Raw genomic sequence first — 26,571 nt, forward strand, 5'->3', positions numbered from 1 at the left:
CAAATAACTCATCTCAAAGCATTTTAATAATCTCCAGCTTTACCCTGAAAAATCTTATCATCTCTTTAGTCACAGTAAAATGTATTTATTACCTGCAGCAGTATGTGAACATGATAACTCTGTGAAGTACAGGAGGTATCTATTCCTATGGTCTTATGATGTCTGCGTTGCCTTGCACCAGTGCGCTGCTTAGAGATGGGTCCCTTTCTGTAACGTACGGGTAAAGCTGGAATAACTCGGCTCATTCCAGCAGGGTTACTGAGAATATATCCCGGAGTGGCTGCTAGCATGGCTCAGCCATAAACTGATACCAGAAACCTGCCAGCTGATGGCAAAACAAGGAACAAGGACTTAGGATGACTGCATGATAGTACATAGAGGCATAATGCCATGAACAGAGTCTTTCTTTGCTTCCCTTGCACGCGGTTTCAAGTCTTGCTGTTTATATTATTTATTTGTATGGCAGTATCATTCAGTATCCCTCAGGAGGACTGGGACTGGTCGGTCTGGGCATGAAACGAGGGTGGCGAGAAGAGGGACCAGGGAAATGGGAACCAAAAGGACAAGCTAGCGCAGGGGCGGTTCAGTACCTGCTCTCCAAAGGGCCACCTGCCCTGCAGGCTCCAGGTGGAGTGGTTGGATTGTGCTCGTGGTTTTAAAAAAATATAGCTTTCTCTTGGATATTTAATATGGAACTGAGGAGTTTTGAAAACACTGGTCCTGCATACTGACCCACGGCTGATAAACCTCTATGAGCTCTTGTGAAACAGTTTGGAGATTTCCTAGTTTGGTTTGTAACAAGATAAATGAACTCCAAGCACTTAATGAACTATTAGTGGATCATTACATCCTGTGTAAATACTGAAAAAAAATCAACAAATAAATACAATGGATGGCAGTTTAAAAAAAAATCAACTTTGATGAATTGCAACACGTACCGAAGCAGCAGTGAGATTCTTGTTTTAGGAAACGCTCCAGATGAGCTCTAATAAGGTGTGTCTTGCTATCTGTAACACACGGCAACGTGAGACTCCTTTAGAAGGCTCATCAGCGAGGGCTCACCCGTTTCATCGAGGCAGATCCAACTGAGACGGGGGCAGCGCGGGGTGGAGGCAGCGCGCCCGGATTGCGAGGAGCAGGCTGTGCCACGCGGGTCTGGGCAGGCTCGCGGGGGTCAGAGGGGCAGGTGGCTGCATTCGTGTCGTACACGGCTCGAGTTAATGAGCTGACGAGGCTGGCAGCTTGGACGCAGTGCAGTACTCCCGCTCCTGGACACGAATTGTCTGGAGTGGAGTGCTTGAACGCCAAATGAACTTTCTGAGTGAAGCCCCCTGGGCACAAAATGATATTTTCGAATGAAAGTTTATTTTCTCTGAAAATTTCCAACCAATTATTCCAATCTCCTGTTAGTTTAAGCATGTAAAAATGTTTCTATGAGAAGAGATTATTCCAGAGGCTAGCCAGCCACCTCAGCCTGAGGTTTGGCATGCTTTCCTTATTTGCATTTAATCATAACTTCATTATTTCTAACAGATTCTTTGAAAGTTATCGTTCATACGAATTGAAAGATCTGTGGAACTCATTACAAGATTATAAGGTTAACCTGCATACTGGTACAGAGATTCTTCTTTCTAAAAACTGATTATTTCTTATGTCTTTCACAGACATCCATGCATTACTGAGGGTGTGACTAACGCCCCTCCTGCCTAACCCTACAATTTCCCTCAAATTTCCTTAGCTGTATGTCTACTTTTAAATAAAGCAAATTCACCCTTTCGACAACCAGATATTAATATTTGGTTTAAGAACATTAAAGCTGTGGTATAAAAATCCAGGCAATGTTAAAACAAGGTTGAAACTGTCTTCTGTATTCACATGGCTTTGTGTCTTGGCACATGCTTGGCGTGCATTTTCAGATTAACTCTGGTAGAATTTACAATTTCATGGACTTCGGTGCTTCATCTTTCGCCTTTAGCAAACCTGATGATCTCTTTCACCATGGAGCTGCTCACCAGGGTAGCAGTCTCTTGTGACAATACAAAAAAAGTCTACCAAACATGCACACCAGGTGGAATAACATGTGAAAGTGATTTTGAGTATAGCACATGCCGATCTTGATTTCTGCTTGCTGTCGCGGGTTGGGAAGAATTTGGGAAGACAGACTCAAATTTATATATAAATATAAAAATTAAATGAAAAATGTAAGAAGCTGGTTGAGTGAGATTTGAACCTTGGAGAATAAAAGCATACGGCAATACTTTTAATGTTCAGATATTAGAAAGAGAAGTAAAACTGTGTCAGCTTTTTAAGAGCTAAGCCATTACATTAAAAAAATAACATTCTCTAAACTAGTTCAGATTCAACTTGACAAAAACTGGAAGTATCTTGAGAATGGTAATAAGAAGAGAAATCTGTTTTTGTCAGCAGAGTGACAGCAGCTTCTTTTATGACTTTAGAGATGAAGAAACTAAAAATGTGTTGCATTAAAAGAAGAAGCGAACTCAAAGTCCTCTGACAATTTTATTTTGCAGTCCCTGTTTAGGAGGCATAGTTATAATTTGAAACTGAGAAGGACTAAATGTTCTTCATGTGCTCAGTTTTTTTCTAATATAATGAAAAAATGCTTAGCACAGTCAGAGCTGTGTGAGTGCGAGGGATGTTAGTGTTTTTGGTTTTGGAATGGGGGTTTTACGGTATGTTAGGTAGTGGCTAACGTAACAGGGTCATAATCAAAGTGGTTCAGATGTTACCCCATATAATGCCTAACACTAGGAACCGGTCCTGACAACCAGCATTTGAGGCTGTCTTTTACCCTGTAAGAAACATACCTCTGCGGGAGGGGCTGTGGGACGCCCTCCCCAGGCAGCAGCACTGCACCCCGCGACTGGGTGCGCCGGAGATGCTGCATTCAACCCAAGGGCTTGCGGGATGCCACAGGGTCGCTCCGTTCAATTCGATGTGCCCAGATCATCTTTCCAAACGCTCGCCTCCCCGTGTTACCCCCTTAGTGCCTACCTCTGCGTTTTGGCCTCTGTTCTGCAAGGACTTTGCTGTGGTTGTGTTGCAGTGCAAGGACGGACTCTCTAATGTCCCCGAGCATCCCTGCGTGCCACGCAGAGCTCCGGGGCAACCTGGGACACTTCGGTCTACCCCTGGCGCCTGATGTTTGTGTATCCAACTCAAGCACTGGTGAATGGACTATTGAACCTGCGCGGTTCTGTGCCAGCACGTCTCTATTCCGCTTTTCCTGACTCACAAATCGAGTATTTCATCCTTGAGCACCACGAGAGGCTCCCTCAGCAACTGACACATTTGACAGTCACACTGCACTTCAAAGAACTTCACAGGGCTGTTAGCAGTAGCAGGGATTTTCACATAGTTGTATTTTTAGTGCAGAGTCTGAAAGAATGACTTGACATATAGTACAGTGATCATAACCTTACTCTGAGCACAACAGGCTTCTTAATTTATGACTTCTTTTGGAAATAAAAAAATCAGCATAGAATATTTAGCAACATCAAAGTTTCTGTATAAGAAACACAGAACTGCAGAAATGCTGGGTGAGCATTTATTAAAAGTAGCTCTGATTGCGTTTTTTATTCCACAGTATGATTGATGCCCTAGTTTTCCCTCCATTGTTTTTTTCATGGATTTTTGGCTGCTATCGTTACAGTCAAAGATACAGGGCTATAGTGAAAATACACGAGCAGACTGGTTTAAACTAAATATTTTCTGTAATATTTGGACCAAAGGAAGAATTTTCTGTTCTGGAACATTCATTATCTGAAATAATTTCCAGAGAACAATGACAATATGTTAAATCTCCCTGTCTGATGAGTGCCCATGTGTCTCCTTTTTGACTCATCCAGGCATGTGGCCAATGACGAGTATTTTTAAAGGAAAAAATCATGTGTTAAAAATCTAACAGAATATAACAAGGTCAGTGAATTGGCAAAAGTTGTTTGACCTTCTCTTAATTGCCTTCCTTCCCCTTCTTTCTTTTCCTCATTCTTTCTTTTTAATTCACCTACTTCTGCCACAAGTTATCATCCATCCTTTCTAACTACTTAATTCAACAAGGAATAGGAAACTGAAGCAAGCAGAACGTGAACTTGCCATTATCCTAACGCATTGGCTTGCATGGTGTTGTGTACAGACATCTTCTCACCTTTTTGTTCTTGTTCTTTTTTGAAGTATTTTCCTGTGTAGATGTGCCTGACCCACTGTGTTACCTAAAATACAGTAACTGACTGCATGTGATAAACCCGTTATCTTTTTTGGCCTTCTCTAGATTGATGTTCACGGCTCTGTTGTAGCTTGTGCGAACTCACTGTAAATTTACTCAGCTAATACCACTGCAAATCCTTGTCTAGACACTCGGCAAATGCTTGTGGCGTATATTCAGATTCATCCGAGTATGAGCGGCGAGTACGTGTGTTGTGGAACAAATCTTTCAGGCTACCATTTATATGGTGGTAGTTAATTTAAATCGGCGTTATTCTAAATCGTCGCAGACTCGCTAACTCTGTTCTGCAGGTGCCCTGGACGGAGAGGCCGTGCTGCTGCTGGACCTCTGCTTCCTGCAGCGTGCTCGGTGAGGCGGTACCTCCTCACGCCCGGGGGGAAGGGTCTCACCATCGTAGACAGGAGTGTGTATCTGGCGTTTCTAAAACAGGCATTGAGTTGATTTCTGTTGATTAAAACAGGCTAACGTGAAACAGGCCTGCTGAAAACTCAAAGACTGCAGTAGAATATTTCTAGAGAGAAGCATCTTTTCTAAATGGATCTTCCTAGGTTTGCTGAATGAGTGTCGTAACGTTTTCTTTTCTCTTATACCATGCGTATTTGTCAGCACTGCTTCCTGCTCTAGAAGGAGGTATGTAAATGATACTTCTCTTTACCACATAGCCTTAAATTTAGTTTTTCTATACTACTATGAATGTGAAAAATTGATTTCTGGATTGCTGACTTGTTAATTTCAGTTCCCATACCTAATGGATTTCACGTCTCTTTTTTTCATTTTTCTTTTCTTTTTTTTTTTTTTTGTTTTTAACATTAAAAAGTATACTGAGTCTTTTTATCTATTTTTCTGGTTTATCTTAGACACATGGAAACACATTTCTACAACTTGAATAGAAGTATATCAATACTGTTTAATGGTTTCTATGGATTTATCCATCACATTTTATGTTAAACTGGGGGATTAATTTGTGTTTCATATTCTTTCATTATGTGTGTTTGTCTACAGGACAGAAAACATCAAAAGAAAGATTTTATTATTTTAAGGAATTCTTGTGAGTTTTTTTCCTTTCCTTTTGCAAAGGATATGAAACAATGAAAACCCACAAAGATTAAAAACTGTTAATATGAAGAATATAGTCTCGCTAAAGTCTAGGTAGCATTTTCTTGCATCTAAATCCATATTCTATGAATCTTTGATGTGACATAAAATCGTAACTGCTGAGGTAGGGAGTGGGACAGAAAGCCACAGAGAGCAGCAACTGTCTGTTATCTTTCCTAATTTCTGTCGTAATGCTGATGGAGGGAAACCTCTTTTAGAATTCTCTTATTCTTATTTGTATTTTTTCAATCTACATTTTAATTTATTAAACCCATAGGTCAACTTGAAACAAAGAAAGAAATGAAATTGACCCTGTAAGTGAGCAGCGGTGCAGGTTGCAGGGGTGCAGGTATCAGAGAGCATTTTCCTTTCCACGGCTGCCTGACTCTGACTCTTCTGCAGCCTCCTCAGCCTCTCCCCATCTCCTTCCTACCAGCTATGTCTCCCTGCCTATGCCTCTGCTATTTTGTGATGGTTATCTCAGGCTGTACGTAGTGGAGACCTTATTTTCCAACCCTGTCACCTTTAAAAACATCTGGGTTGCCTGGGTTACGGATTACGCTGTGAAAAGATGGTACTTACACAACGACCCTGCGGGATCCCAGATAACTACCGGATACAAGTTTTTCTTTCGTTTATACCATTCTTACAAGCCTTACATGTATTTTGTTATGTCGTTTGCCTCTCCAGGTGAAAGTGGACCCTGCATTGCTAACATTTTCACCTTAACTACAAACTTCTTAGTATGTATATTTTTAAAGACCGTGGGTTGTTTTTTATATTGATCCAGGAGGCTCAGACACTGCGCTCCTGATTTGTACTGCGCCAGTGGAGACTATAGTAAGAAACACGGTATCTCTGTATGGTTTTGGGGAAGCGGTTAAGTTGGAAAGGTAAAAAGTTTCCTCTGCTGCTGAACTCCAGTAATTGAAAGCACACTGTAAGTCTATAACGCGGCGGTTTTACCATTTTCCCAGGCCACTGAGGCAGACAGGCAGGCAGTGGCTTCAACTTGTAGATCAGACTTAGCAATTAGGCCAGAGGGATTTATTTTCAATTTGCAAAAGTGAATCCAATCCATCAGCGTAGAGAGTGGTAGGGAGCATGTTCAGATGATAAAAACTGATTGTTGTGGTCCGTTTTCGGCTCCTCAGCACACCCATTCCCAGGAGGGCAGTGCAGGCACCAGCTCAAGATCAGCTAATGTCTGGAGCACCTTATTAGCCTGGGCCGAGCACCATCCCAGCTTGATCCAAGCTCTCCGAACGGCCTCTGAGAACAGTGGAGCCCTCTTGGTGCGGCACCGCATGCGAACGAGCAAAGCCCACCAGACTTGGACCTATGCCCCTGGAGCGTGGCACCGGCGCAGGTCACCCTCCACTGCTGACAGAGCAACCGTAGGCTGAGTTATCCACCCCTGCAGCGTTTTTGAATTCATCCTTTTTTCATAATGTGGTGCCGGACATGAGGGATGTTGATAGAAGAGTTACTGGTCTTGATGCCAAAAGGCGTCCGAGTTGTTGTGCTGGTAGCTGGGAGAGGGAATGTGTTTGATTTATTTTTTTTTAATTATATATAGATGTATTTGATGAGCTGGGATTTGGATTCTGTAGGTGATGAAGAAACCACAGAGAACTTCTTTGAGGTGGGCTCATAAACAATTAACTGCAGCGTATTTCCTCGCTAGTGAAGGACCCTGGCTTATGCGCTTTCATGGAGAAAGAGGTTTGTGCGATCTCTGAGTATCTGTCTCTAAATATGATATTTTAGCTTGAAGTCTGTTGTTGAGAAACAACAAAAATTTATCGAGCAAAATATAGCAAGCAAAACCCTCCCCTTTTGAATCAGGTCAGCAAAGCCAATTTAAACCAGCTGAGCTAGTAATAGTTCTCCAGCTTTCCCCAGGTATTAAAAAAACCTCTGCCTAAATTCAAAACCAACAAAAAAATTGCATAGATTTTCATAATGGTGGAAAACATTCTTTTTCATGATGGGGGTCATAACTTTTCATCTTGATTGAGTAATAATAAATCAAGTAAAGAATATTTACTAAAAACTAAGTCTAAGTTTTAATTAAATCTGCAGCACTTTCTATTTTTCAATGTACATGGGAAGAGGCAGGGTATGATATATTCCCTCGACTGAAGAATTTTCAAGTTCCAACTGGACAGCACTTTAATTAACTTCATTTTCTCCCTTTTCTCAGCTGAGGTCCCACCACATTATGATTCTGAATCAATCTTAAATGTAATGTTTTGGAAAAGATAGTTTTCTCACTGTGTGACTGCTAAACGTTTTGGGTTGGTTTTTTTTTTTTTCCCCTAGGAGGCTGCAAACCTTCAAACTTGGTACTCTAAAAGTTCTGGTGGCAAGGGGGATGTGGGGAAGCCAGAGCGAAGACAGTGAACGTGGGAAGTGTGTCCCATTCGAAGGCTGGTGCGCAGTGCATGCTTTGAATGGAGCTACTTCTGTTTCTGCTGCTTGCCAGCTGTAGTGCGACACTGGGGATCTGCTCACTAAAATGATTATACTTGCACAACAAACTGTTTGTCCCTGGCTGGTTGACAAACTGAGAGCAGCAGTATCATTACTGAACAAGAGCCCAGAGTCTCCGTCTTGTCATCCTCTCACACTGAGCTAATTGCTAACAGTCGAAAGACAGCATCTATTTCACAGGTTAAAGTTGAAAGAATTTGTACAAGTACCCAAGAGCTCAGGTCGAGGTTTTCCTCAAGTCTGACTTCATGGGTGTGGATAAATCTTCACGGGGGCTTTGCACAACTCAGGCAAAAGATGGAGGAAGGGACTTGTCACTAGTGGCAGCCGACGCCAATTCTTCTTTCCCTGCCAGTCATTGGAAAAGTATTTTATAGAACATTTCAGTGGGTAAAATATGTGTTATGCATCTAGTAACAATAATTTATCTTCTCAAACAGTTTGGATTTCAAGAGAATGGTACCAGCCAAATGGGGTTGGCCTTTGTAAACTGATCGTTTGGGAAGGCTCCATTGGAAAGACAAATGCAATGAATGGGTATCTACACCATGGTTTATAGCCATGACTTTATTTTTACCTGGAAACAGCAGAATTAAGACACACAGGGTGTCAGCAGAACAATAACATTTAAACCAGGGAGTTGTCTGTGAGTTTGGTACATCAGAGAAGCCATGTCACGTGTAATGTTAGGGAACATGATGTTTCAATTATTAAATCAAGGTTGAAACCTAAAGACTGTATTTTTTTTCATGTGGATTTTGGTTTAGTGAGTTTCCCTTTTTTTCCCTTGTCAGTATTGTATATAGGATAGCTAGGGTCTTCAGTGGCTTTTGTGAAAGCTTCTGCTGGGTCCTCAAATGCTCTAATATATTGAGATTATTAGAGTTACTGAGAACTCAGAGGCAATACTACTGCCAATATTTTTTTAAAAAATTTTTTATTTCTTTTTGTTAGTGCCGCTTGTAGTGTTACCTCTAGGACAAAAGAACAAGAGGAAGCTTTGAGTGGAGGTGTAGTAGTTTAGCTCTCTATCTTCCTCATTGAGACAGAGTATGGCCATGCTGCAGTGCAGAGATACTCGAGCTGGCATTAAACTAATTACGTTGGGTACTGGAAGCATGCTGGCTACAGCAGAGTGGAGTCCAGTATGTTCTGATTTTCCCTGCCAAAAAGCTTAGCAACTTGGGCACCAATGAACCAATAACAATAAAGAGCAGTGTCTGGATAGGATTTTATGGGGGAGTTTGTTGTTCTGAAATTTTTCACGTTCCCTACATTGCTACCTCTCTTGCCTCTGTAGTCTTTTATCTCTCTTTCCTAACTTTAGAGGAAAAAATGAAGAAAACAAGGATGACAGGGTACAGAAGCTGCGGGCAATACATCATCCAACAGCAGATGACTGACTGCAGCTATTTCTCACACAAAGGGTCTGTGCAATAATTCCTGTGTTAGGCAAAGCCAAATCCTTACACAGAAAATAGTTAGGAGTTGAGTTGAATGAGAAGATAGGATGGATTGCTGTGATCAGGTGCAGAGCTCACGCATACTGACCAGCAACTCAGATGGCCCCTTTTGTCCCCCTGCGCTCCATTTCCCATGCCTGTTCTCCCATTCCCCTTGATCACCTCTCTTTCTCCACCATCGTCTCCACTCAAATCAAAACCTACTCTGATTACCTTTTCCCCACGGGTCTTACTTTTGCTACCTCTGTATCCAAACCTGGTGTTTCTGAAAGGGTCACCTAGCCAGTCATTTAGCAGTCCCTGGCACTGGCACAGTCCCAGAGAAGTTGTGGAGGCCCCCTCCCTGGAAGTGTTCAAGGCCAGGCTGGATGGGGCTTTGGGCAACCTGGTCTAGTGGAGGGTGTCCCTGCCCATGGCAGGGGGTTGGAACTAGATGATCTTTAGGGTCCCTTCCAAGCCAAACTGTTCTGTGATTCTACAATTCAATAAAGCTTTTGTAAAGTGGCTATGTTTTCTCCATAAATTATAGTAATAGTAAATATAGACCAGAAAATAATATGTATAGTTTCATTCCAAACTTCTGTTTGTTTTCTGTGATTTTCATAACATTTTTACTTTTTTTTTTTAATCTTGAGGGTTTGAAGTGTAGAGGGAAAGAAAAATTTTCCTGAAAGTTTGAAGTTTGAACCTATTTTTACTGTTTACAAATGAAGACCAAACTTTTGAAAAGTGCTGGCAAGAAGGAACAGGGAGAGAAAACTTTACCTTTTCCCCCACTGCCACTTCCTTTATTTCTTCTAAGCAACACTAAGAGAAAACCTAATAGCCTGCTGTGCTTGCCTGAGGAACTGGAGACCTTGCCATAAGTTTTAATTCCTGCAGAAAGGAGATTTGACTGGAGTTTTCTATAACTAAACATATGTCTTAGGCATCCAGCCATTTTAATGTTCTTATTATTTTGCTTTCTCCAGAAATGCATCCAATATCAGAGAAATGTGTTTAGTAAACTATGTTGTTTTAGGCAGTGGAAGAAGAATTGATAGTTTAATTAAAAAAAAAAAAGAAGAGATAGAAGACTGTGGACAAAAAAAATTAAAAATATTTGCAGGATAGCACGCAATACCTAGAAACTTTAAAACTACCTACCTTAAAACTGAGAACTTAAACCTGAGTAAAATGGAAGATGTTTGTATTTAGTCCCAGCCCAAGCTGTGGAGCATGGAGGAGAGTGGAGGCCTGAAAAACATAAAGCATTTTATAAACTTCATTAGTGTTTAAAAAAACTCCTAAACATGTCTGACTTTTTAAAATTTTCTTTGTTCTTAGCAGAAGAAAATGAAGTAAGAGAAGTATAAAATATGGAAATTTAAGACTCATGTGTTAAACAGTTTGATTAAAAATTTGAAGATAAGATTTAGAACTTTGACATTTAAATATCCAGCTCCTTCTGGTATCTTTTGCAGAAGGAAGTGCTGGATATGAGCATAAAATGAGGATAAAATATGATATTAATTTGCACTGAAGTAGCAAATATTCTACAGTAGTTTCAGGTCATTAATCTATCTTCCAGCTAAGGGAACTACATTAATAGCTTATGGGATTTACAGGGCAAGCATCAATTTAATGGTTCACCCTAAGTTTGGGGAAAATAGGAAAGGGCAGGATACTGGAGGATACATTATATCTTGCTGCATTAAAATCAATGGCAAAACTTTCCTGGCCTAAACTGGGCCCCAGATAGTTTCTAATTCCAGTGCTGCTGCTGAACCTTTGTTTCCTGTCTGCAAAATGGAAGTAACCATATTTGCCTGCCAAGCATTAAAACTGAGTCTTCGCCTCATAGCTCTGTCTTGAATATGAAAATCATCTGAATTAATGTTAAGTTTTACTTACGTTTTTGGAGACGAATGAGTTTGGGGTTGGTTTTCTTCAGTGTGGTCTCAGTCTAGGAAAGGAAATACATCTGCAGTGAAGTTACAGAAGGTACCTGCAGGGTCACACAGTTTTGCTTGCGGTATTTTCTAAGCAGCTCTCATCGTTGGAGTCCTGCCTGTGATTTGTCACTACATTCTTTACACTGTAATATTTCCCTGCGCTCTGACGCTAGGTGAGAAACCCTTTTTTGTTCCTTGCTGTTGGAGATGGTGAGAGGAGTGCAATACGCAGTTTGCAGCTTATTCATGAGAAGGCTCAGAACAAGAACTGGGAAATAATGTCATAACTTAATAGCTGAAATACTATCTTCACAGGGGAGAGTCATGCTAGTACAGCACCTATGAATCAGTGTTGGTGCAGGGCATCATCAGGTATGCAACCTTTTTTAAGGTGATAATTCCCATAATTTGGGTATTGGCCTTGTTCTATGTTGTACAGACTTGTAATCTGTGTTTTTTTGAATGATCCCCACAGGTGGGACATTTCTAATGTGAAGTCACACTGTGAGACACCTCTGAGTGTGCTGGGAAGATAGGATTATAAATATTCATTGCTTTTGCAACCTTGGGCTATGAATGTTTCAGATTTTATAAGCTAAGCAGAACTGGGCCTAGACAGAGAATTATAAAAAACCCCCAAAAAACCCAAGTCACATCTTTGGTAAATCCAGGTGATAAATACAGTGGAATGGGTAAGAAAATGAGAGTTTTTCTGCTAGGTTGATTTTGAAGCAACACGCCAATTTGATTAGGAGAAGTACATAAGCACAATATAAAATCTAATCACTTATGAAACAACCAAGTCAGGCTAGATTTCCCCTCCCTGGGAAATACAGTAACTGCTTTGTGCTCCAGTTTCATCACTGAAGAACAAAAGACCGTGAGCTATAGATTTGGTCATCTTGCAGTTTACCTCCAAGGTCTGAGGAACAAGCGTGGGTGCTGTCAGGTTCCCCCATGCTGTCCCATCCCTTCCCACGGTGGGACCCCGACCACCGGCCGTGGCAAATACGATCAGAACAGTGACCACATCATGGGCCTGGAGAAAAATCTGGCTCCAATCGTGTGTAATGCCACTAGCAGTTTCTTTCAACCACATGTCTGACAAGCAAGGGATGAAGGGCAGGAGGAGCTCATTTTGTTCCTTTCCTGCTTAATCTGTCCAGGTGCAGAAGAAGGACCCATTAATGCTTGGCCTCTGCCTGTTCTCTGCAACGAGACATGGCAAAGCTCAGTCCTCGGTCCTTCTTCCTGTGACCACCTACAAACGCATTTGGGTTTTTTTGTTTCTTAAAGAGTAGCTTTGCAGATAAACTATCTCAACAGAAACTGTAATCTTATATGCTTCTTCCTGACCGCTGATGGATTCCCCAGGTTTATCTGGTAGAAGTTCAACATGAGCCCCTGCTGCCACCGGGTCCATGGGATCACCCTGATGGAGCCTGAAAATCATAACCCTGAGCAACTCAGAGCATAATGGGTGTTCCCGCACTGTCCCTTGTGTCCCTTGTGTCAGGTGAATCTCCAAATCTCCACCCCGCTGGCTATTGAGGGCCCTTCCTCCTCACTCTCTCTCTCTTTTTTCTTGTGTTTTGTTTTTGGTTGTTTGGGGTTGTTTTGTTTCTTTGATTTTTTTTAGTATCAGGAAAGACTCTACTATCAAAAGATTAAAACGTTTTCACAAAATGAAATCCGTGTTTTCCAGTCAGCCCTGGAGTTCATCTTAAGTGCAAAAAACCCCCAGAGCTCAACCACCTTAGAGCCTCTCCTTGTTTGCGATTTGCTAAGCAATATGGAATTCGATGGAGAAATCGGGGATGGCTGCCCTGAGGGTGACAGGTAGGAGGGAATTCTTGGGATCTGTCATGGTGGTACATGGTAGCACAAGATGTAAAAATGGGTTCCAAATGTAGATGCACCTCTATGCAGAGTCTACTGCTAATGCCTTTTTTCCTCTCTACATGACAGCTTGGCGTTGCTGGGGGAAAAAAAGAAGATAATTTTGCAATTTGATAATCCCCGATGACCTATTTTGTTATATGATTATGGGATTGTGTAAATCAGTGTGTATTTCATAATGGCTAGAGCATAAGAGTGCTTAGATACGTATAGCTGAGACAATGGAGCTATTTATGAAGCCGCACTGGAAAACAAATCAGTGAAAGGCTACAAATTATAAAAATTATAAAAAAATATCCTTTTAACAATTTTTATTATTACAATGAACCTAAATGGCAGTTGGACTAGATGATTGTTATAGGTCCCTACCAACTGAAATATTCTAGTCTAGCCTAGCCTAAAAGGAGAGGGGAAAGGGTGAGATGTTTTAAACTACTTTCCCTGCTGTACAGACAGTGATGCTGGATCCTCTCCTTTTTGATGTGCTAGGCACAAAGCATAATATCTCTGTAAGATGCTTTCCTGGTGCTAGTGGCTCTTTAACAGGATTCAAGGACACCTTCTTCCAAAAAAAAAAAAAAAAAATACACCCTGTACTCAAAGAGAGTACAAAGCAAGTAGAGAAATGGTTAAAGCCACAAAAAAATCTTTTCCTCCAGGATCTGGCCTGCAGCTTTTCTCCCCTCTGAGCTTATGGGATGACTCATATGCATTTACATTCCCCGTGCTTCACATGGCATCTGCTGCTACACATTTGTTGCAGGATCTTGTCTTTGAACAGCTGGTGACAACCCACTTCCTCTTGCTTTCTTCAGCAGAGATTTTTCAATTGTTTCTCGTTGTTTTGATGTGAGACCCAGTGTTGGAAAAACAAGCCCATTTACCCTGATTAGAACCAGCCATTTAAGCACTTGCCAATTACTTATTCTTCTAAGGACCCAGGAAATATTTTCCCTTTCTCTCCTTTTACTTTCTCTCCTGTCACTTTCTTCAGATGTGAGTTGGCATGAGCAGAACAAAATCAAGCCCTTTTTATATAAAATAGTACTAATATTTCCCTTGTTCTCCCTCTTCCTTTTGTCCTACAGAGCTGGAGATGAAGGGATCCTTTGCTTTCTTCAAGCTAATTGTAGTTAGCTCGATGTCGTGATAACCATGTTGTGTCCTTAAACATGGAGAAACTGCCACTAATGATGAGTATTATAGACCTGACCTTTGGAAAAGCAAACAGGAGAACATCACACTCACATTAGAAACAATGATACAAAATGTCATTAATTTTAGTTATTGGTGCCAATTTTACTAACATGCATTAAGAAAAATAATTTAACATGCACGTGTTTTTAGCAAAATTAGAGACAGTCTGGTTTATACTAGTCTAGTACATTCAGTGAAACAGAATCCTTCTTTCAGGGATTTAATCTCAACTATCTATAAAATCATACACTATGTTTTTATAATTTTGGAAAAACTATGTACTAAAAATTGAGCTTAATGCTTAGCTACTGTTTTTTTTCTTTTTGACCTCTCATTACACATCTAGATTTCCTTGCCAGGCACCACTTTTATTACATAAATATTTTATTATTAGAAGTACTAAACTTTCAAGTGAGACCATCTTGTTTCCAGTTTTGAAAATACAATTACTTATCTCAGACAACTCTAGTAGCAGTTACTTGAGAAACGGCATATAATCCTATCAGACCTAAAGGCAATAAAGGTAAGGGCTCCTCTGCTTTAAAATGCTTGCTGTGTTTATTACTGATTTGATGGCTATACCATTCTGCAGGAATTTTCCAATGGGCTGCTTTTTCCCCCTTTTCATAATTCAAGTTGAAGTCACAATCTGTATTGTTTAGGCTGAACTGTTTATTCCCATAATTAATATCTGCTCAAATCTTCACCTATACTCTGCCCATCCCTTAAAATACAGGTATCCTTGTGGCAGATGGCTGTTTAGGTGTTCTGCGTCTCTCCGCAGAGGTATCTTTGACGACCAATGCATGCTCTGAGTTGAATTTTCTGTTGTAAATGCCACAGAGCACCTGACTGCAGAGGAAGGGGTTGTCTTGGAGGGTCACACTTGCTTCCTACCATTGCTGGATATGTTGATTGGCCCTCGCTAACACACATTTCTCTGGGTCCTAAATTTAAGTACCAAATAAGCACATGTATTTACTGAATAATTGCCAAATTTGGTTTTTATTTCTTTGTTTCCTGTGGCAAGAGAGGATTTCAAATCACTTTGCTGCTCAGGGGAAATTGAAAACAGGATCTATTTTTGGTTCTTCCTTGACTTCCCAAGATGGATCAGTTGAAACCTGTTACAGCACTAATTTACTTAAAGATGTATTATGTGCACCACACTAAAATTCTGAGGGGAAAAAGCTTTGCTTTTGCAGTTGTTTGGCCTGAAGCCACGATTCCCCATGAAGCTACATGAAGAAGCCAGAAGAGAATTATCCATATATTTTTATGCATGCAGCTTTATTGAACTGATTGACTTGTGAACCTGCACCCTTCTTACAATATATTTGAAAAGACAGTAGGGGGTTATAAATGCGCTGAAGGTGCATCCTTTCTCTGTAAGCTGTGCAAATCAAGGACTGATGTGAAGCGCTTGGATGAATCCGCTCCCCTGACCTGACATCAAAACAAAACATTGCTGCCTTATAGCCAGAGATGAAAGTGCAAGTGCAAAGAGAGATGCCAAAAGCCATGATGTTTATTTTTTTGCAACAAACCATAAATGTTAGTTACACATAACTATTAGGTAATTCTTATTGTATGAGCTGTAATTTCCACTTGAGCGCACCTTCGGTCTGTGGTGCTCTACAGCTGAATGCATAACATCCCTTGGTCTGTGGGGCGCTATCGGTAGCAATTTACAGTGTGGCAACCCGTGCTATGTCTCTGCTCTATGAACAGCAGCATCATTTGTCATGTTTTTGAAAAGACTGCCTGTTCAACATAGCTGATGACATAGGTTCAGATAGATTTGTCCTCTAGTTCACAGACTAGCTCTTTTTCCCCCTCAGCGTCGTTCACCACTGGCTAACCCTCTTGTGCCCTTTCCGTTCTCTGAGGGAAGACAGATCTGCAGATAATTGAATATTCAAGACCCACGTTTCAATTATCATATTATTTGAAGAATCTGGTGCTTCACTTAATGTTCCTCAAGTAGTTCTCTTGATTATTTACTGCTGCAGAGCTGGGGTAAACTTGTTTGCTTCTCCTTTGCTCTCAGCCTGAATTTGATTTCAGAAAGCAATCTCAGATAGAGAGAGATTTCAGAGTCCTAATGACGTGCTGCTGCTGTTGGCTTTGTTGCTGCAAGTGGCAACATAGCGTATGCTTTACCTTACACTGTATGAAATGCCAAGAGCAGAATACATTCTTTTTACTGTGATGTTTGGGGGTTTTTTTGGTGAGTTTTTCCAGAACAGGCATATCTGAAAGACACGATAGTTGTATTCAGCAAGGATTTATTTATAATATTTAATTACAAGGGTTCTGCATACATTTACATAATATATTGGAGGGTTTTGTGGTGAGAAAACAGCTCAGAGCACATACAACAATATCCCACTTCTTTCTCTCTCTCCTGTCAATTACCTTTGAGTCATCCCACTTGCTAAAGCTTCAGGTCAATAAAACGAATTTCAAAGCAGAATCTGGTATGTGCTGAGACACTAACTTCATTGCGTGCCTGTAAAAAGTGCATATTTTTTCATCATCCTTTTCTCCTAATGTGATTGTTCTTCTGATTTTATTCTACAGAGGGATCCTAATGCACCTTCAATGTGGTTTCATTTAAAGAATTTCTGCATGTCCTCAGTTTCTGTAAGCACGCACTTTATTTCTGTGTGTGTAATTCTGAGGAAGAATCGTTAGTTTGATTTGTACAATTTGCAAAAATCATCAGGTCCAGAAGGGGCAAAGTTTATCAAAGAAGTTTGATAAGGTGGATAGACTCTCATTATGGAGAATAATAGTAAATATTTCATCATGTGTTCTGGAGCTTAGAGAATACTTTTATTTATTTCATTGCTAGTTTCAATAACGCTATGGTGTGCTGTGTGTCCTAGGCAGTGTCAGTTATTATGAAATTGAGAATTTCCATCCCTTTTCATATTTGGTTTTGATGTAAAATTAGGCAAAATGTTGAAATGTCAGTTTCATTACATTAGAACAGAAATGTTTGACATTTTCAATCAAAATAAAATATTTTTACATTCCTGAAATGGAAGAGAATTCCTGTAGCCTAAAGAGAGTTACAGTACTGGTCCTTATTCTATTTCATGGTTCCCAGCTCCTACTGCAGTTCCCATATTGAACCATAGGATTCTTATACTACACCACATGGAAGAAATACATCCTGAGAGGTACAGTGCATTACAGCTGGAGTCCTTTAGAAATTCTTGCCCCAAAAAGAGTAGGGGCTGGAATTAAAAAGTAAACAATGCAATGTAAATGCAGTGAAATACAGCGTAAAATACAAGCATTTGGATTTTCCATGTTCTCCAGTATATTTCAGTTGAGTGTTTCTAATCGGCTCTACTCATTACTCTATTTCCAAATATGTGGAGTATTATATTATATATAAAAATTACTCTATTATAGATAAAAACTTCAAGGGATCACTTTCTTTTTCCCCCATATTTTAGAGAATACCACACTGGAGAATTGGGCATACAATCTTTCATTCCACAAGTACGATTTCTGAACATGGAGAGCAATAGTTTAGTACAGGTTTTAGGGAGGAAGACATTGCATCACAGTGGCCCACTGCAGAAAAACATGAAACATGAAAATGTTCAGTGACAAAATGTCCTGAGTGCAGAGGTGGGTTTGCAGGCGGGCAGGAAGGGTCCAGGTTTTCCACAGGCTAGATCAAGTAGTGCTGCAACTTATCCCGTGCAGGGTGAGAGATGAGAAGGGGCCTAGGCTTGAGCCTTAGCCTTTTTTGAGCAACCTCCTGGGTCTAATGTCATCACTGAGCACAGTCAGTAGTTCCCAAGAGAGTACATACAAAACCATTTAAGAATAGAATCATTTAAGTTGGAAAAGACCTTTAAGACTATCAAGTCCAACCATATTTGGACTCTGGATACTGTATAACTGTATTTGGTACTGGCTACTATACCTTCCATTTTTTAAGGAATTGAGTTCGGTTTAATCCCATCTCCAGTGGTGGCTGCCAGATTTAAGGGTGTGTGGGGGAAGTAAGAGAATGGGAATGATTGAAGAGAGAGTTGGATGTTCTGTAGTGTTCCTCTGTGGATATCCCAGATAAAATATGGTGTGTCTGGTACACCCAAAACTTTCTTCTGACATATGAAGAAAAGATAATGCCAGGTCTTTTACTTGATTTTCTTTTTTTTCCCCCAAATAATCTTCTTACTTTTCAGAAACTTGAAAGAGAAGCTAAGTATGCCTCAGTTTCCATTGGCCAAAACTATTTTGAATCCTTCGAAGAAAAGCATACATTTGGACACAAGAAGGTGCAGATGCCATTTCATTTTCTTCTTCAAACGTACTCTGGTGAAAGGCCTGCCGACCTTTTGTGAAAGATGACTTCCCGAGAATATGGTAAATTTCCCTCTCTCTGGAGACCAGTCTGGCTTCTGCTTATAGAGAGTAAATCATCCACATCATAATTCCTTGGATTCAAGAACCCCACTAGCCCTTCATCTCTTCAACTTTTCCTCCTCCACCAGCTGTTCATCATATGCTTTGGTGGGCAAATCTATCCATCAAAGCCGAGGATTAGACATCTATATGTACTGAGGATTGTAATTGTATTGCAAACTATTTTATAGATGCATGTAAAGTGATAGGAAAAATCATCTGCTGAATTGCGTTATATCAAGAACTATTCATCAGGTAAAACTAGGACATTCTGGGAATCCAGATACATATAGAAATTTGGAATATAAACTTCATGTTTATTCTTAAACATACAGAAATTTGTCTATTTCTTTGTAGATAAGTATGCACCCAGTTTTGTCATGAGCATTAAAAAGTAATGATCTGATCTTTCACTCCTCATATTGCTATTTGTTCCACGTCAGCAGCCTCATAACAGATTCACTGGCCCCTGAGCTACAGCTTGTCACAAGCAAGAGACAAATGCTTAGAGAGCTTTCCCTCTGTTTGATCCTTATAATCAACTTTATTTCCTCTGCAGAATTCCAATTATCCCATTAAACAATGAGTCAGGATGCTTATATTGATACAGGTGCCTTAATTGGTTAATTTATACTTATGCCAGCCCCAGCTAAGAATTCATTTCCCTGAGGCCTCCTTAGGTAACCACAGTTCCTCCTAAGCCGTAATGGTAATTCCTAACAGGCATAGTACTTGAGCATAACGTTTAGACCTACACACAAGCACCCCTCACCAATACTAATCCGTGTTTAGCCATATACATGCTTTTGAGCTTTTATTTTCTTCTACCTTATAATTTCTAACCTATTTAGTTTTAATTATAAGACTATGGTTAAACAACACTGACCATATGCTTTTAAAACCAAATTACAAGAAAAAAAGTCCTAATAATATTTGCTTTTTTTTTAGTAGCGCTCCAAAGAAATTAAATGCTTATTAGATGCCAGCAAATTCAGCTGCAGTCTATCATATACACATTTATTTGCATATGCTGTCTGGTGAGTGGCATCGTTTTCATTATTGGCTTATAAGGATGGAAATAATAGACAGATTATTTACTGAACTGTCTTTAACTCTGCATCAACCAAAATAGCTAATTAAATGTGTAACAACTTTCACTGACACAAGCTGGGAGATTTTAAAATCAAGGTGAAGAGAAGGACAAGCGCTAGTCTGTGCTCTCTAAGGCTCATTCTCACCGTGGCAAGAAAATAGGATATCTAGTCTTGTAAATCATCAGAGAAACCATGCAGAACTACAGGTAGATTTTTAAAAATAATTTCCTAGGAAATCAGTTTTTCAGGACCAGATAAATCAACTAGTGAGCTGCCAGGGTTATTATTTTTCCAAACGTACATCCTGATGAATGTCATGAGCAGCAGCTTCTGCTATAGTCCCTAGAAGGAAGTTTCCAAAGGAGCTATAGAAGGATTAAACGCCCCACTTAAAAGACTGTGATAGTTGTTCCTTAACTTCATTTTCAGTTTAGCTTACTTCGCCCATTTTATTTCTTTCCCTCTGCTGATGTAAATTAAGAACTCACCTTCTCCCCTCCTTATTCTGCTGTATTAGCTGGCAGCTTGCAGGCAGGAACAGCTGTAGAAGGCGGCGGTGTCATCTCTAGTTCATAGACGTAGTACTGTACTTGCCATAGGCAGCAGTTTGTAGAGAGCAACTTAACCTGCATCTTTTGAGTTGCCGACTAACATCCAGAATGTGGGATAATTCTGATTTTCTGTTAATTGGAATGTATCTCTGTTTATCCTTTAGGATATTCAGTTCATAGAAAGTAAATTAAGCAAGCGGTTTCTGCCAATGGTCATGTAGAATAACTATTTTACATTCTCTGTGTTGTGGCTCAACTGTATGACCTGATACCTCCCTGAAATGTGCTAAAAGCTTCACATGCATATAATTTTAAATGATAAAAAAAGTAATGTAGTTTGACTGGAAAACCCCTATTCACTCCAACAAGATAGCAGTATCTGCAGATGATGCATTCCAGCAAAGTGTCTTTTTATACGCACAAGCTAACAGGAAAAATTTGTCAGTGGCTTAGTCACCATTCAGCTGAATCACCAATCTCTTTTAAAAAATAGTGTGGTTGCGGGGAGGGTGTTCATCCCTCCTATGGTAAATTAGATTAAATGCAGTACAACAGGTACTCTGCAGAGGTATATTTTGGGATAGGAAAGAAATCTTTTTCTCCTTGTGGCTATTGGCTAATATTTTATATTACTCAAGTAGCATCATTGATAGACCGGTGTGCCAATTGCTGCTATGCAGCAGCATGAAATAATGTCATTTCCAAATGTGCCATCTTCAGGGACACTGCTTCTGGAAAGAATCACAAAAACAGTGAGGCTTCTCCTCCCAGGCATAAGTGAACTGTATAAAAAAAGTTCCCATTTACAAAAAGCATAATCTCCACAGGAGAATAATACCTGCATTTAGGACACTTGCTTTAGAGGGAGAACCACCTAAGGTGGTGACTTAGTCCCCAGACTAAGCTGCCCTTTTGCCTAGGTTCCCCAAAGACAGCAGCTGGACTCATCCAGATTCTTGAGCACAAAGAAATTTCTGCAGCACACAAATACATTTTGCAATTCTGCTTCCTAAGAAATTCAGCCAGGATCCATTCCCCTTTTCCAAAAGATCTACTGAGGTGGCAATTCTGTATTTCTGCAGGTGTATGTGGTAGTATCTGGTATTTTGATTCCTTACATAGAGTGTATACCTTTAATGTCTTTCATGAAAAGTGTGTTAAGAAGGATGGTAGAGGAAAACGGATGAATCAGTCTGGTTTACTTGATAACCTATCCAAGGTTTCATCTCAAAGTCAAAATGCAGCAGTTCTGAAAGTCAGAGCTGGGTAAATTCCAGCAAGTTCAGCATAATCACGTGGAATAGCAGAATTTGTGAATTATTGTCTCTCCTAACTGACTGGATATTAGGAAAAATTTCTTCACCAAAAGGGTTGTCAGGCGTTGGACCAGGCTGCCCAGGGAAGTGGTTGTGTCACCATCCCTGGAGGTATTTAAAAGATGTGTTTAGATGTGGCACTTAGGGACATGGTTTAGTCGTTGGACTTGGCAGGGCTAGGTTTATGGTTGGACTCGATCTTAAAGGTCTTTTCCAAACAAAACACTTCTATGATTCTATGATTATGTTTGAGAATGTGAAAAAAAAAAAAATTAACAGAAGTTTTCGCTATCTCTGGGACTTCTACAAAGTTTTTTCCCTGGTTTCTCTGGTATCTACAAAACTATGAATGCAGACTGAAGGTTTTTCTCCTCAGGTGGGATGCTTCTTGGATCTCCCTGCTTTGTCTGGACACTGTTTTAAAAAAAGATGGACAAATTTTATTTCTGCTCAATTCTAAAGATGTTTTTTTTCTTTTATACCCATCTTCATTTTCTATTGTCAGGAGCAGCCCTCAAGATATCATAAACCGGCTTTGTGGCATCACAGGCTTGAATTGCTGACCTTGTATGACAGTGCTTGTGAGATTTCCAGATCAGTTTTATGCCATCAGAAAACTGATGGCTGTGAAAAACTTTCCAAACATTTAAGTCTTCACTGAAAGCAACTTCAAGCTTTCTTGAAGTTTACTTATCAATTGCTAGGATTTGCTTTGTAGCATCTACAGCTAGGAAGAAACACCCAAGATGTGCTGGGAATGTAAGTTCATTCAACTTGCAAAAGCCACTGAAACAGTTTTATACTTCTACGTAAGTGCTATTGCTACATATATTCTGTCAGAACTGGAATAAACCCAATATGGCCATGCACTTTCTAGGTAAGAAGGGGATGACCTTTAATATTAGAGCAAGGGTACCCACTAGCCACAAAAAGCTTTTCTATATTTAGACTAGTCATTTCCAGAACTGAGGGTTTTTGTAAAGGAGTCTGTGCTGAAAAATAGAGGGGAGTTTGCAGCAAAGAAAAAGAGAGACGAAAAGATCTTAGATAACTGTAAACTAATCCTATCCTTTATTTTCTTGGGTTTAGGCTGGGTCTGTCCCGAGGTACCCATTATAAGCTGATAGGGCAGGTGAACAGGCATGTTTCTGGGCCAGCTGGACGGGAGTACCAGTGAGAGAGCGCTCGGCAGGAATGTGGTTGAGAGAGGCTGGGTTGCAGTGCTAGGGGTGGTAGCACTGCTGTGTTTCCTGAACAACGTATAGAGCTTAATTTTCAGGGTCTGAATAGTTTTAAACACTTCCATTGTACGGAACAGTACACATCTTTTTCACTCAGCTGTGTTTTCACAGCTCTATTAGCACTTGCCAAATTTTGTACATTGTTCATTTCAAATATTTGCATCCCACCCTAATGACTCTTTTACAGCCACTGTAATACATGCTGGGTGTGTATCAATGCCAGTTATTCCACTGAAATCACAGGTGATCGTATCCTGTGCATTATTTGAAATGTATTATCATCACATGAGCCATAAATTACGAACTTTGGATGCGCGCTTTAGCAACAGTGGGATTATTGGCAGAATATGATGTGGAATAATCATAAATATTCATGCAGATACTGCACTTCCTGTGCTCTTGAATCGTTTTCAATCTCAAGGACTCTTATCAGTTGCTAAAATTCCTCAGGGATGGGAACTACACAGAGCTCCCTGGACAATTAATTATTCATTCATTTTGCATAAGGAAACAATAATCTTCAGCCTCAGTTTGATTCAATGTTTAAAATTGGTAAGCTGAGAAAGCCTTCTCTTCTGCTGGAAGCGAATAGCGTATGAAAAGCTTCCTGGAAGACTGCACATCCTTTCCACATGTTCTGAGCAGCGTGGATTAAAAGGGTTTGTACCAGCAACTGGGGACAGCCATCACAGCAGAATTATCAACCCACTGCTCCCCACGGTTGTGGTTCAAATGTGGCCGCAGTAGAAATGTCACAAATAATAAAATTAAAATGGGTTTGTGAAGGCCTGAATAGACTGACATTTACCTTCTGGGACCACGAAGAGGAATGGTACTGCTGTCGCCAAGCCCACGCAGGAAGGAAGCTGTGGCGCTTGCCCAACTGACTGACACGAAGGAAGAGTCTCCTCCGCTCCCCAGCTGTCCTGTAGTGGAATCACTGAGTGTCAGGGGACCCTCGCTGTTATCAGCTCAGGGTCAGCCCTGCCAAGGGCTCGTTAGGGCTCCGTCTGCCATGCATTTCAAGGGGAATTAGACCTAAACCAGCGCAGCAGTCCTGGGCTTCTGTGAGTTTGAGGTTTTGCTTCTCTTTTGACCCGCAGTGTCTAACAAGAATCTGGTAGCCATTGGTGTTGTAAGTGGCCACAAAATACTGCAAATGACTAGTACTGTTCTCAGACTGTCTTTCAGAAGATGCATGGAAGGAGAGCACTGAAGTTTTGAGGCTGAATTAGCAGCGGTCTCTGGAGCAAAAAAATGTATAATTCATAGAAATTTTTTCTCCTATGCAAAAAGTCACAAAAGGACATAAAGGTTTCCAGTGGGTGTAACTTCCACTTCAAATGAAGCTTTAGGCAGTACAAAAGGCAAAGATAAGGCTGTCCAGAATGTGCCTAAATGTTTCCATTATCTCTGAGTCTGAATAGCCATATGAGAGATTTATCTGCCAGTTACCCTGCTATGAAGAAAGTCTTGATAGTAGGCTGAGATTTCTGCATGTCTGTTAGGCACTCTGCACCCAAATAGAGAGGATCCAACTCACAATTTCATCTGCCTCTTGCAAATCAGAGCACCACTATGGATAAAGCAGAGTGTCGTTCCAGAGGTCCCTTAATTTTAGTGTTATTTTGGTCAAGAGCCAGCTTGTTAAGCAGAACTGGTCTAACTGGTCAATTCTAGCTGCTAATAGGAAAAAGTTAGGATTTGGGAATTTGTGCAACTTCTCTTCAAAGACAGGGATGTTCTGAGCTCACTTGCACTTTCTGCCCGTGGTGGAGCATGTTGTGATTGCAGCTGGGCCACCTGCACGTTCCTTGGTATAGAAGTCAGCGTCCAGAGGTGGAAGCCCTTTGCCCAGTGGTGAGACAGGTAAGACCTAGAAGTGAGAAACACTTTTGTTCTTCTCAAGAAGAGATTCCTTTTATCTGTCCCTCCAAGGTGTTCAGTGTTATCAGCTGGTTTGAGAGCCCATTTGTGCCAAAGCAGTGCAAAAGGAACAAAGAATGACTGAGAGATACATGCAGTACAGAGCTTACTTTTAGACTGGAAATGATGTTGGTTTTGATCTTCCTTGACAGCTGTTTCCAAAGGCTCACAGAATGGACATTGCTATTTTTCCTGTCAATTCAACCTTGTTTACAAAATCAAGGAAACTTTTAATGTACCGAGATTGTAGACTGTAGCTTTCTTTCCAGTTCTTTTTTTGACTCAGCTAAAAAAAATTTCCAGTAACTAACTGATTTTCACAGAATATGACATTTTCTTTGCTGTACACAGAGACAGTGGGTTTCTGGGATAGAGCAGATTTCCTGTGGTTCCCTTGATCTCTGTAGTGGGCCCCTGCAGAAGACATGGTAACTAGGAGATAGTGGTTTTGAGCCAGATCTAGGCAGAAGGTGACCACAGGCCTTGGTTGTAGAGACCCATATGTTAGCATGAGTAACTGATAAATAACCTGAGACCATCCCATGACTGTCCTTAGCTCTTTCCTGTGGAGATGTGTAGGAGTGTACCACTCTCAGCCAACTTGGTGACCGCTGGACCAACTTAACATAAACTGCAGCAGAGATGCCTGTGTGTGGGTCCCACGCTGTACGTGCAGACAACACCATCTACATATTTTGCCTTATCTTGAGATGAAGCATCATGTCTACAAGTAACATTTCTTCACCTGGCAGCAGAAATCAAGAATAGAATTGTATACTTCTAAAAAGATCCTACAAAAGCTCTATAGACCACAGCAATGATGAACCCAGCCACCGACAGGATATGTGTGCTGTGCCATGGTACACTTCTTTATTCAATAAGCTAGTTATGCCTTTCTTATTCAGATCCCAAAAGAACTGGCATCTCCTTGGTGCAAAACAAGCTGTTGGGAGTTCCTTATATTTTCAGCATCATCTTGGTTTCATAAAATTCCACTGGTGAGCTACATGTGATGGCAGAGCATAGTTTGCTACTGATTTTCTGAACTTGTAGAGGTTACTGGTAAATCCTTTGTCAGCTTCCTTCGCTGGCTGAGAATGATTGGTCTCATGGTTTCTATGCTGAACTGACTTATCTTTACATGTTTCTCTTCAGTGTTTTGGGAGTGCATCCAAATCCATGTTTTCTCATGCTGAAAAGCCAGACATTTTACAACTCCTCGAAGTTAAATGTGATGTGCTAATCTGAGTCCAGTCTGTTAGCAGTGATAAAACTTTCAGTCCCTGGGTGGTGAGGAGGAGTCGGGGGAGAGCAAGGTGCACATGCTCTAAAATCTGGACTATGTTTCTTCTGCTTAAATTTGACTAGCATGGAGACCACTTTTGGCTAAGGTGCATGACCCATAGGTTCAACAGAAGATTAAGAACCAGCCACAAACAGCCAAGGCGTCAGGAACTGCAGCTGCCCCCCTGTTCCTGGCCTGCACCAGTGTTCCTGCAGCTCTATGGGGTGAGCAAAAGTGCAGCTGGGGAAGCTCTGTGCCAGGCGAGGATGAATCACCCAGGAGGGCTTCCTTCAATAGGGACAGACCTTCAGGCTAGGGCTGCTCTTGTTTGATTGACCAGGTCAGACTAGCTGAAAAAGGGCCTGGTTTGAATGTGCAGCAGTAGCAAAATAGG

General features: G+C 40.7%; 1 long non-coding RNA gene across 1 annotated transcript; it reads left to right on the forward strand.

The window, feature by feature from the left end:
- Positions 1-6,409: 6,409 nt before the first annotated feature.
- On the forward strand, positions 6,410-18,678 carry LOC129196847 (uncharacterized). The gene is made up of 5 exons (XR_008574239.1): positions 6,410-7,066; positions 12,940-13,073; positions 14,222-14,853; positions 16,914-16,976; positions 18,545-18,678. It is a non-coding gene; the product is annotated as an uncharacterized LOC129196847 (long non-coding RNA).
- Positions 18,679-26,571: the final 7,893 nt, after the last annotated feature.

Source organism: Grus americana, chromosome 1 (assembly GCF_028858705.1).
Source record: "Grus americana isolate bGruAme1 chromosome 1, bGruAme1.mat, whole genome shotgun sequence".
In the NCBI taxonomy this organism is placed as follows: Eukaryota; Metazoa; Chordata; class Aves; order Gruiformes; family Gruidae; genus Grus; species Grus americana.